The sequence below is a fragment of the Bos grunniens genome, chromosome 26, assembly GCF_055505025.1.
Source record: "Bos grunniens cultivar Pamir isolate PY7600 chromosome 26, Bosgru_T2T1.0, whole genome shotgun sequence".
Classification (NCBI taxonomy): Eukaryota; Metazoa; Chordata; class Mammalia; order Artiodactyla; family Bovidae; genus Bos; species Bos grunniens.
The window spans coordinates 51,847,485-51,860,825 of NC_141190.1; the positions used below are offsets into that span (position 1 = coordinate 51,847,485).

The following is a 13,341-nucleotide window of genomic DNA, read 5'->3' on the forward strand; positions in this document are numbered from 1 at the left end:
TTCCACTGTCTCCCCATCTATTTGCTGTGAAGTGATGGGACCAGATGCCATGATCTTAGTTTTCTGGATGTTGAGCTTTAAGCCAACTTTTTCACTCTCGTCTTTCACTTTTATCAAGAGGCTGTTTAGTTCCTCTTCGATTTCTGCCATGAGGGTGCTGTCATCTGCATATCTGAGGTTCTTGATATTTCAATTTTGTTCTATTTTAAACTTTTGCTAATGTTATATTTCAAATGAAAATGCAGCCATGTAAATGAACTTTTTGTTTAATGTGTTCTTTCTAGTATAAGGTTATGCGTAAGTGGGAAAAGTGCAACACAAATGGGGACGTATGCCTTTTGGAATTTTTTAGATATAATCTCTACATCTCTCTATATAGATATATATACACACTATAGGTCAGCCACATATATCAGTTCAATTCAGTTGCTCAGTCGTGTCCAACTCTTTGCGACCCCGTGGACTGCAGCACACCAGGCTTCCCTGTCCATCACCAACTCCTGGAGCCTACTCAAACTCATGTCCATCGCGTTGGTGATGCCATCCAGCCATCTCATCCTCTGTCGTCCCCTTCTCCTTCCGCCTTCAATCTTTCCCAGCATCAGGGTCTTTTCTAATGAGTCAGAAATGAAACATTTCCATGTCTATTTCTGCTCATTCCTGTATGTAGAGGTTATTCCATATATCTGTTTGTTCTGTTTAGTCTCCCTCCTGAGTGATTGCGTGCTGCCTTCCTGGAATAGATACAACTGCTGGAACAGGGATGTCGGTCCACCTGGGGGCAATTTTGCACCCCCTTGGACAGTTGACAAGCTCCGGACAGTTGGTTGTCATACCCGAGAGGTGCTGCTGACATCTAGTGGACAGAGGCCAGAAATGCAGCTTAATATTCTGTTGCGTGCAGGACCGCCTCAGAGCACAGTCCCTGAGTCGTGTCCAACTCTTGAGATCCCATGGACTGTACCCTACCTTGGGATTTCTGTCCATGGGATTTCCCAGGCAAGAATACAGGAGTGGGTTGCCATTTCCTCCTCCAGGCGATCTTCCTGACCTGGGGATCAAACCTGCGTCTCCTATGTCTCCTGCATTGGCAGGCGGATTCTTTTCCGCTGAAACACCAGCTTTGTGGCCCCAAACGTCTGTATTTCCAGGTTGAGTAACTGTGCTAGATGGTCAAACCAAACTTCTTTTAAAATAGGATCCTTTGTGATTTTCAGCACAGACATTTGTTTGGGAAGAGCTCTTTGAGGGAGAAGATGGCGTGTTATAAGTCGGTGTTCTTGTCTTCTATCACCAGGCACTTAGTCTGAATGAAGGTGGAGATGTCCACCGAGGTTTGCAGTCACTCCTCAGGGAAGTGAGCACGCCCGGCCCACAAAGCCTGCTCACAACTGCCAACAGACTGTTTGGGAAAAGACGTGTGATTTCCTGCCAGTAAGTAGTGCTCCCACATTGATGAAAAAGAAACTGAAAATAAAACAGAAATTACGGAAGAGCAGAAATAAAGAATAGCTGTACTGCCTTAAAAATGTGCTTAGAATTATACTTCTGTAAATTGAGAATTTTGTGATTGCCTCTGAATTGTGTCCTTTAAAAATGATTGTTTCTGATATCTCATGCTCCCAGATGTCAGTTTCAACTTCTCCATCCTCCTACACCCACATCTGCCTTCCCCCATCCCCATCTCAGTGACCACAACCCCTAACCCCTGTCTCATCTCTGCTGGGCACTTCTGTGGAGCTGACTTTTCGAGATCTCTTAAATTTGTCCCCTCTTCTGAATCACCATTGTCATTGCTGGTGTCTGGGTTCTCACACCTTCTGCACTGTTATCTTAATTGTTTTCTAACTGATCTCTCCAAGTCCAACCTGGTCCTTCTATACTACTGATAGGATAGTCCTTCTAAAACTAAAATCTGTCCCTAAAAGATAAGATTTTGTATCTGAGTATTTCCTATTTACTGCAGCGTGTGATTCCGAAGTTCCCTAGTCCAGTAGAAGCCTGCCATTATTCAATAAGTGAGAATCAAACAACTGTGCCAAATGATAAGCAGCGGGATGCTGTTTTAAGATGAATGAAATGATCAGGCTAAGTCTGGCCATCTTACCAGTTGGCAGCTCCAAGGATTATTCTGTAAGATGCAACTATAACCTTGTCCTGGCTGCTGTTGGGTGCTGCCCACTGCAGATTGCCTGCTCTGGGCTTCAGTGTCCTTGGAGATGATTCTGAGTCCTTCAGCTACTTAGGTTTTCTAGGATAAGCACTTGTGATTCCAGGAATCTTCTGGTTAATGGATGCTCATTTTTCAATATGAGCCATATCTTTGAATATTGTAATTGGGGAATATTGAGGACACAGGGGATCATTCTCCACTTTTCACGGTCGCTTGGGTTCTTCTCTCTACATCTTCTTTCCTCTGTAGAAGCTAAAATGTTTGAGGACAGGAGATGGGCAAAGGATGGGAGCCAATTGCCAGGCACATGATATCAGAAAACAAGTTTTCATGAGGTGAGTTATGTGTGAATTTTAATGTGTTACATATAATGCCCTTCCTGATTTGACTCCAACTTACATTTCATGACTCATCCCTTGTTACTTTTCCCCCTAATTCCCTACACACACACACATGCACACAGACACAGACATGCACACACACATGCACACACGCCTCCCACACGCCCCGCGCGTGTGCACGCATGCACACACGCACACATGGACACACGTACACGCGCTCACACACAGACACACACACACACACACACACACACAGATTCTACTCCTGGAAGACCTACAAGACTTTGATAGCCTAGTTCAAGTCTCCCAGTCATTCCATGAGGATGTTTCAGACCCTCTGGTCGGTGTTGGTGGTACAGAAATGAGTAAAACATGATTTGGCCACCTAGTGGAGGAGGTAAAATCAAACAGAAGGTCAACATGGAGTTCCATGTTTAGCAGGAACGTTTATGGGCTGTTTCATGCATAGCTGCTGCTGCCCATGTTCTCAGAACAGCCTGCAGCTTCTCCCTGTGTGTGTGTTTCTCAGCAGACTGGGAGTCACCTCAGGTCCAATGTCGTATCTTCACCCTGGTGTCCGCATGTGGCACAGTGCCAGTGGTCTACACATTTTTATGAATTGCACAAATGAGTCTTAAAGTATAGATTGCCCGTGCAAGCATTTATGCCAGAAACATGTTAAGAAAAGAATGTTTTCACACTTTGAGGAAACCATGCCAAGTAGAACATGGCTACGCTTGGAATTCGTTTGTTTGCTTTTAAGGAATCCCGCCAGAGGTTCCATTAGGCTGACCTGGAGGTCCTTTGCTGAAGGCACCGAAGAATGCAGGAAACACGTAGACGACTGGATGATGGAGAAGATGGAAGGTGAGAGCTTGTCTTTTCGGGGGCGGTGCCATTGTGAGGGAGACAGCCGAGACTGCCCGCATGTGATCCCACGGTGCTTCCAGTGGCCTGTGTGGATGTGCTTGCTGGGTTTTCAGGCCAGTTCTCTGTCCATGGGATTCTCTAGGCAAGAACACTGGGGTGGGTTGCCATTTCCTTCTCCAGGGCATCTTCCCAACCCAGGGATCGAACCTGGATCTCCTGCATTGCAGGCAGACTCTTTACTGTCTGAGCCATCAGGGAAGCCCAGTGCCAATCTGATATTTTTTTTGGACTTATGAAATGGTGATTTCTGAAAAATGCTTAAACCCAGTGTTGGTCTCTGCTTCAAGATTGTTGTTTGAGGACAAGCACCACACTGCGTGTGTGCCTAGCGTGAAACATCATCCCCCTGAGTGCTCAGGTGGCCAGAAAGGCAGGATTCCAGCCTTTGCTTGATATTGAGAGAAGTTTTGTGAAGGAAAAGTTTGTTCTCCCCCAATAGCAGTAACTTTCTCTCATACTCTTTACAGGTAAGATATCAGAGATACTGGGGCTGAGACAGTCTGTCCTCTGATTAAGCTCATCCTGGTGAATGCCATCTATTTCAAAGGCAAGCGGCATGAGCAATTTGACAGAAAGCACAGGAGGGGAATGCCCTTTAAGACTAACCAGGCAGGAACACATTTTGCAGACATTGTTAGTTCCTAAAGTAACACTCTGGGAAAGACGCTGGGAAAGACTGTGAAGGATGGAAAAAGTAATTTATCTCACACTGTCTCGATTCTTAATTCGTTTCTGAATGAATTTCATATCCCCTGTATATCTCTTATTGGAATGGGAAGAGAAATACTAAAATAATTGTTACATTGATCTTTTTGTCTTTGGTCAAATCAGTCTTCTGTCTCCCGTCATGTTATTTGGATTGAAACAAAATTTCTTCTAAGCCTTGGAGTTGTGTTTGTATTATTCTATCACTGACTATATTTAGACTTTTCCTTGCAATTGTCAATGACAACTATGACTATTTATTGCTTTAGAATTCATGGCTGTACAATTCGAAATATAAGAAAAAAAGTGTTAGCAAATGTTCAGGACAGCTTTGTTTTTATTTATTTTTGGATATTTAAAAAAATAAAAATTGTACATATTTAAGGTGTACAAGATGAGGATTTGAGATATATAGTGAAATGATTACTGCAGTGAAGCTAATTAAAATATCTTCCTCTCACATAGTTACCATATATTTTCTTGATGACAGCACCTGAAATCTCCCCTCTTAGCAAATATCCAGCATTTCATATTATTATATTATTAATCCACAGTATTATTAACTATAGTCATTATTCTATGTGTTTGATTTTTAGACTTCTATGCCTACCTTTATTTTTTAAATTTTTTTATTTTTTTTAACTAAACACTTTTATTCACAGAAAATTAAGACCAAATGTCTGAACTTACAAAAACAGTGGGGCATTGGTAATCTAACATTATATATATATATTTGTATTGTCCAAATTTGTTCTATTTTAATCTTTTTTTTTTACATTTTATTTTTAAACTTTACATAATTGTATTAGTTTTGCCAAATATCAAAATGAATCTGCCACAGGTATACATGTGTTCCCCATCCTGAACCCTCCTCCCTCCTCCCTCCCCATACCACCCCTCTGGGTCGTCCCAGTGCACCAGCCCCAAGCATCCAGTATCGTGCATCTAACCTGGACTGGCGACTCATTTCATATATGATATTATACAGGTTTCAATGCCATTCTCCCAAATCTTCCCACCCTCTCCCTCTCTGACAGAGTCCATAAGACTGTTCTATACATCAGTGTCTCTTTTGCTGTCTCGTATACAGGGTTATTGTTACCATCTTTCTAAATTCCATATATATGTGTTAGTATACTGTATTGGTGTTTTTCTTTCTGGCTTACTTCACTCTGTATAGTAGGCTCCAGTTTCATCCATCCCATTAGAACTGATTCAAATGAATTCTTTTTAATGGCTGAGTAATACTCCATTGTGTATATGTACCATAGCTTTCTTATCCATTCATCTGCTGATGGACATCTAGGTTGCTTCCATGTCCTGGCTATTATAAACAGTGCTGCGATTTGAATATGATAATGGCTGGGGTCAGTAACTCTCAGTTTGGAATTTGACCTCTGTCCACTTGACAATAGCATATTACACAAAAATGTACATGCCCAGAATATAGTTGATGCGGTCTTTAAAACTGGTGGACTCTGGATGTCTCATCAAGGTTTTCCCTCCAAGAAAAGCAAGGCCATGAAGCTGATTATATCATTGAGCAACACTCAGAGTGAAAGTGTAGCTCCCTCTGGCCTATATGCCTTTTCTAAGCAGATCTTCCAGTGCAGGCTTGAATATTAGCTACTTTTCCTCTTAACTTTGAGAAACAGTTTTTTTAATTGAAAGGTCCCTTTGAGTGCTTCTCTATTTATCTTTAAAAAAAACACAATTTCTTCTGAGAGTGATATAGAGAGCTTTGTGTCTCTGTTTATCAATTTTTCTCTCCCACGTGGTAGTACTTGATCTGCTGGGACAATGGAATATTATTACTCAACACTAGTATATACCAGTGAAAATTTAACATCAATCAGCATAAGTGCACAGAAATAATAATTATTTGTGCCTATATGTTATGTTCCGTGGGCTTCCCTGGTAGCTCAGTGGTAGAAAAATCTGCCTGCAATGCAGGAGATAGGGGATTGACCTCTGGGTCAGGAATATCTCTTGGAGAAGGAAATGGCAACCCTCTCCAGTATTCTTGCCAGGAGAATCCCATGGACAGAGGAGCCTGGCGGGCTACAGTCCATGGGGTTGCAAAGAGTTGGACACAACTTAGGACTGAACAGCAACAACAAGGGTTCTGTGAATTAGACATGTGATTTGATTTTAATTTCATGCTTTTACCAGGAGAAGAAGACAGCACAGATGATGGTCAAGCCACATTTAGAATGGGACACGTGGAGGAGGTGTGCACCCAGGTCCTGGAGCTGCCCTGCGCGGGGCCGAGCTGAGCACGCGCATCCTTCTGCCTGATGAGGACACAGGTCTTGCTGCGGTGAGCCTCGATGTTGAGTCAGTGTCTGTGGATCCAGCCTGAGCATGTTCTTTTTAAACTTTTTGTTCTGTATTGGGATGTAGCTGGGTAACAATGCTGTGGTAATTTTAGGTGAACAGTGAAGGGACTCAGCTATGTACACGCACACACATGCATCCATCCTCCCCAGACTCCCCTCCATCCGGCTGCCATATACCATTGTGAGAGTTCCCTGTGCTCCACAACAGGCCCTTGCTGGCTATCCATGTTAAATATAGCAGTGTGTATACGTCCATCCCAGTCTCCCTAACTATCCCTTCCCCCAGTCCTTCCCCCTGGCAACCCTAAGTAGCCTGAGCTAATTTTTAAAAGTCCAGCCATTGGATTGCATTTGAGGCATTTCCAATTTATGGTTGTGCTGAGTGAGTGAGAGTTGCTCAGTCATGTCCAACTCTTTGTGACCCCATGGACTGTAACCTGCCCAGCTTTTCGGTCCATGGAATTCTGGAGTGGGTTGCCCTTTCTTTCTCCAGAGGGTTGTTCTGATGGGTGCTAAATAAACACCACTGCATGGCTTTGGTGAACATGTGTATGCATTTCCACTGAGTGTACATCTAGGAGTAGAATTGCTGGTATAAACAAATTCTGATAGAGCCTAGAAGAGAGTTCCAAAAATAAGAACGTTATTATTTATTCTAAAGAGAGAGGCTAGTTGCTGCTGCTGCTAAATTGCTTCAGTCGTGTCTGACTCTGTGCAACCCCATAGACCGCAGCCCACCAGGTTCCCCCGTCCCTGGGATTCTCCAGGCAAGAACACTGGAGTGGGTTGCCATTTCCTTCTCCAATGCATGAAATTGAAAAGTGAAAGTGAAGTCACTTAGTCGTGTCCGACTCTTCACGACCCCATGGACTGCAGCCCACCAGGCTCCTCCGTCCATGGGATTTTCCAGGCAAGAGTACTGGAGTGGGTTGCCATTGCCTTCTCCGAGGCTACTTGAGAGCCCAGTAATTATTGAAGAAAAGAACAGGAAAAAGATAAAGATGGCCCTGAGCAGTGTTCCTCAAACATTGATGTGTGTGTTAATCTAATGGGATCTTGTTAAAATGCAGCTTCCGATTCAGGGGGATTGTGGCCTGAGATTCTGCATTTCTGACAAGATTCCAAGTGATGCGGATGCTCTTGGTCATAGACCAGTTTTGAGGAGCAAGAGTCTGAAGTACAGGTGAAGAATTTCTCCTAGGCAGAAAAGGACATTTTCCCATGACAGGAAAAGAGGGTTCAGGTTGGGGGAAAGTAAATTTATAGGGTGGGAGGTGCAGGAGCGACAGTGTGCTGGCACCTGGGGTGTGGGGGAAGCCCTCATATTAACACTTGCTGATTCCTGTGGTGTAAGTACCTGCGCCATGGGTGGCTTTAGGCTCCTAAGGGTTTAACGATTGACTTTTGCAGAAGACACAAGCAAGCCCCAGCACACCTGCACATGCCGGCTCGCCTCTGTGAGGGGAGGCCTGCCTGATTTCCCTGGCTTCTCTATGCAATCAGGAAGCTCCTGGCATAAGTCAAGGAAGAGATCTGTCATGGCAACTTTAAGAAAATTAGGTGCAGATATAGGGAACAGACCTGTGGACACGGCGAGGGTGGGAGAGGGTGGGATGAACCGAGAGAGGAGCCTAGAATGAACACAGGTAGAGTAGGGGCCGCTGGGAACGTGCTCTACACTGCAGGGAGCTCAAGCCTGGCTCTGCGATAACCTACAGGATTGGGGCAGGGTCGAAGGCAGGAGGGAGGTTCAATAGGGAGGGGAGATATATATACACACACACATACACCTATGGCTGATTCATGTTGATGAATGGCAGAAGTCAGCACTACATTGTAAGGTGATTCTTCTCCATTTAAAAATAAACAAATTAATAAAAAATGAATGATAGTTATATAATAGAGGTATTAATTTTGCTATAATGGCAAATATCATATGTCAAATTTATGCGATGTTTTATATCACATATATTTCAGTTTTTAAAAAAGCCCCTCACCCACCTCCTGAAAAAGAAAATTAGGAGAGTCTAGGAACAGAACTGACATCCAAACATCTGTCACTGGAGAGGAGCTCTCACCTGGACTTCTGCTGGTAGAAGGAAGATGCTCCTCCTATATTTTTTTCCTTGTGGATAAGCAGAATGGGTGCTTGGTCTGGGAGAGTTTGAAGCTCCCCCCAGAACAGGCAGAGGACAAACAAGGATGCCAGAAGCAGCAGTCCTGTGGAATTTCGCATTCCTGCCCTCCCTTCCCCAGAATCCCTGAGTTCTCCCTCTTTCATCCAGCAGAGTTCTGAACTGTGATTTTCGCTCTTTTGTTGAACAGGTTCTCAAACTCATGGTACTGGGTATTGCATTTGCTGTTGTTGCTCAGTCGCTAAGTCATGTATGACTCTTGCAACACCAAGAACTGCAGCATGCCAGGATTCCTTGTCCTTCACTATCTCTTTGAGATTGCTCAAACTCACGTTCTTTGAATCGGTGATGCCATCCAGCCATCTTATCCTCTGTCACCCCCTTCTCCTCTTGCCCTCAATTTTTTCCATCATCAGGGTCTTTTCCAATAAGTCAGTTCTTCCCTTCAGGTGGCCAAAGTATTGGAGGTTCAGCTTCAACATCATTCTTTCCAAAGAACACCCAGGACTGATTTCCTTTAGAATGGACTGGTTTGATCTTGCTGTTCAAGAGACTCTCAAGAGTCTTCTCCAGCACCACAGTTTGAAAGCATTAATTCTTTGGTGCTCAGCCTGTGTTATGGTACAACTCACATCCATACATGACTACTGGAAAAACCATAGCTTTGACTATATGGACCTTTGTTGGCAAAGTGATGTCTGTGCTTTTTAAAACACTGTCTAGGTTTGGCATAGCTATTCTTCCAAGGATCAAACTTCTAATTTTGTGATTGCACTCACCATCTGCATTGATTTTGGATCCCAAGAAAATGAAATCTGATACTGTTTCCACATTTTCCTCATCTATTTGCTATGAAGTGATCAGACTGGATACCATGATCTTAGTTTTTGAATGTTGAGTTTTAAGCCAGCTTTTTCACTCTCCTCTTTCACCTTCATCAATAGGCTCTTTAGTTCCTCTTCACTTTCTGCCATCAAAGTGGTATCATCTGCATAAATACAATAAATTTGTTGTGGGAATTTCCTAAACTAAAAAACCAACTTGAGATGAATTTGGTACAGATAGTTAAAAATAAAACCCTACCCTTGTCTCAGGTATTTCCTAGCTATTGTTCTTTTGAATCCATAAAACAGGGAAAATGCGAGAAATAGAGGGAAAATCTTGGTGTGTTTATTAGAGGAAATACCCTGTAGATTATCTTGGAACAGAACTCAGCATCTAGTCACAAGTCATGAGGGGGAGGAGTTAATGAGCCAGTAGGTGGGTGGGTACCAGGCTATTGTCATGTAGCTTTTAAGACTTAACTAATTATTTCAGGTGGAAAAGCACTTACTTATGAGAAGTTCAGAGCCTGGACCAGTCCAGAAAAGTTGACTGGGGACAAAGTTCAAGTTTTTCTTCCCAGATTAAAGCTGGAGGCATTATGACTTGGAGACTTTTCGAAGTTTACAAATGACTGATGCTATCTAGGAAGCCAAGGCAGACTTTACCAGAATGTCAGCTAAGAAGAACCTGCCCGTGTCCAAGGTTGCACACAAGTGCTTCGTAGAGGTCAATGAGGAGAGCACGGAGGCAGCTGGGGCCACGGCCATGGTCATGAACTCTTGGTGCTGCAGAATGAAGCCAAAATTTTGTGCAGACTGCCCTTTCCTCCTCTTCGCCAGGCACCAGGAAGCCAACATCATTTTGTTCTGCGGCAGGTTCTGTTCTCCATAAGAGGTGCGATTGATTTACTTCCCTCTCTTCACTCTCACCCACCCTGGCTTACTCCAGATTCTGGGGCCAAACGGACCCAGTGGCTTGAATACCAAGTAAAGTGTGATTATGGTGACAGGTCCCCCTCATCGAGTTTTTAAGAGGATTTAATTGGTTGATAAAAAGCTTGGAGGCTTGCCTGGTGGCTTAGGTGGTAAAGAATCCACCAGAAATGCAGGGGACCTGGGTTTAATCCTTGGGTGGGGAGGAGTCCCTGGAAAAGGGAATGGCAACTCACTCCAGTACTGTTGCCTGGATAATTCCAAGGACAGAGGAGCCTGGTGGGCTACAGTCAATGGGATTGCAAAGAATCGGACAAAACTGAGTGATTAGGACTTTCACTGTACTTTAAACAGTATCTGTTATAGTAGACAAGATATCATTATTGGAAAACAGTCAATTGCGTTTTTATGCATCTAAAAAACAACAGAAAATGTAGTTCATTGGGGAGGGATTAGGGGTTAGGGATTAGGGATGAGGGGTTGGGGGTTGGGGTTAGGGATGAGGGGTTAGGGTTAGGGGGGTTGGGAGGGTAGAGGAGGGGTCAGGGGTGTGGAGGAGGGGTGGGAGGAGGGAAGGGCTGCTGTCTGCACATTAGTCCCCACCCCGGCCATCTTCGGAATTGCTTGTTCGTGTAGCAAGCATCCTAGTTGGCTTTTCACCTGCATAACTGGTGGGTTCTTAATGAGCAATGTGAACAGTGACATTAAATGTCTCAGTCAGGACTAGACACTTACTACGCCACATACAGGTGTAAGAACCTGGGGAGGCATGCGCAGCCAGTCCCCTAGGACAGGGTTCAGAGTTGACCCCTCAACAGTTTGGGGTCCAGCCGCTGCTTTAGCATTTCTGAGGGCCCAGTTCTGACTCTAAGGGTTCTGTAATCCAGCCTCCATCCTTCTTTAATGACACCCACACTTCTAGGATCCTACAGAGCAGGGCCTGTGTGAGTTCTCTGTGGCTTCTCTAACAACCACCTGTTGGGTGATTTAAAGCAACAGGAGTTCATCCTCCCCCAGTCCTGGAGACCAGACACCTGAGATCAAGGTGGCACAGGGCTGAGGTCCCTCCAGAGGCTCCAGGATAGGGTCCTTCCTGCCTTTTCCTGCTTTGGGGCTCCAGGGGTCCCAGGGCTTGTGGCCCCCTCCTTCCCACCTTTGCCTCCACCTTCACGAGGCTTCTCATCTGTGTCCTCTTTCATCTCTTATAAGGACTCTGTCAGTTGGATTGAAGGTCACCCTAACCCTAGATGACCTTACTTTGAGATCCTTAACTACATCTACAAAGACCCTTTTCGCAGATATGGCCCTGTTCCCATGTTCTGGGGGGACACATCTTTTGGGGCCACCATTCACCTCATTATCTGTATATAAAATAACCCTTATTTTAGGAGATCACCACAGGCCCATATAGACGGGCACAGACAGTGGCCACACACGTGGGGTCTGGAGAGAATGAGGATCCTGGAGTCACCTGGAACGGATCATGCCTGGCTTCATCAGGTGAGGGGAATCACAGGGAGGAGCGGGGCATGGTCTTGTTCAGGCTTCAGAAAGACCATGTTGGGTGGGATGTGAGACACACCGTGAGGGCAGGAAGCTTTGTAGGGCCTGATGGAGGGATTAGGCTTGGGCCAGGGCTGTGGGTGTAGAGGGGAATTAGTGTGGGGGTTGGCCATATGCCCTGGAGAAGGAGCTGACAGTCCCTGGGGCACAAGGAACTGGGAACCTGGGAGGCCTCCGTGTTACTGAACCAACCTTGAGTCCACACCCCTGAGTGCAGTAAAGCCAGTCGCCTGACACCAGGTGCAGTAAAGGCGAGGCAGCATTAACTGTAAAGGCACCAATATGTGGAGACAGTAACTCATGCTCTAAACCCCGAAATCCCCGAAGGGCTTCAGGAAAGCAGTTTTACGGGCCACATGAGGGAGGGGGCGTCACAGAGAACCGCTGGTGCACGGTTCTCTGGTTGGTGAGGTAACAGGTGGCTAACCTCACAAACCCTCAGGCACTGGACATTCTGGGGGTGACGTGTTCATGCTCATCAAGTAGTTAACTTCTTCCCCTCAGTGGGGCTTTTAGCAGCTGTAAAACAACTCCCTGAGTGTGCCTCAGATACTATTATCTCCATACTTCAGAGAGGAGTTACAGCAGAGGATACAGGATGGGGTCTGTTCTGGGAGGGCCCCATTGGCTCCTGCTGGGTTACACCAGGTGTCTGGGCTCAGCAGCTGGAGAAGTTGGGGCTGCCTCCTGGGCGTGGGGAGCAGCAGGATCGCAGTCCTTGAGGGGCCTGTTAGTCCCCAGGATGAGATGGGAGGCCGTGGATGGACAGATGCACCTGGCCTGGGAGAGGGGTGCAGGCTGGAAATGTCACTGGAATCATCGCAGGGAGGAAGGGGAAAGGCCAGAGCGGGCAGGTGGGTTATAGCACCTACGTGCAGGTGATGGTGGTCCTGTTGGACACAACTCAGAGCCATAAGGAGTGGTGGTGAGGGGCTCAGCTTCGTCCTCTTGTTCTTTGCTTATCTGTAACTTCCCACTCCTGCAGCGAGGAGCCTGGCCCCCACCATTTGCATTTGTTAGCTCTTTCCTCCTCTTCAGGTTATGTGTACAGTGGTCTCAGAATTGCTAGCTACTGCACTCTGGAACCCACTCCAGTGTTCTTGCCTGGAGAGTCCCGGGGACGGCGGAGCCGGGTGGGCTGCAGTCCATGGGGTCGCACGGAGTCGGACGCGACTGCAGTGACTTGGCAGCAGCAGCACCTGGAAAGGTCTCTATAAAAGGAAGCCCAGTGTTTACGTGCAGCCCATTTAGCCTTTTGTGTATCGATTCGTTCATTTCCAAAGTCAACACATTTTGCCCATCTCCTACAGTGAGAGATCTTTTCAGTGCATTTCTAATGTGGTTAGGTTTTGTTGCATTGTGTATTCTGTGCTGCGACTCTCCTACGCTGTGAATAAC

At 45.5% G+C, this 13,341-nt stretch overlaps 1 pseudogene; it reads left to right on the forward strand.

The window, feature by feature from the left end:
• The first annotated feature begins 293 nt into the window (after positions 1 to 293).
• Positions 294 to 6,511, forward strand: LOC147344612 (serpin B8-like; annotated as a pseudogene).
• Positions 6,512 to 13,341: the final 6,830 nt, after the last annotated feature.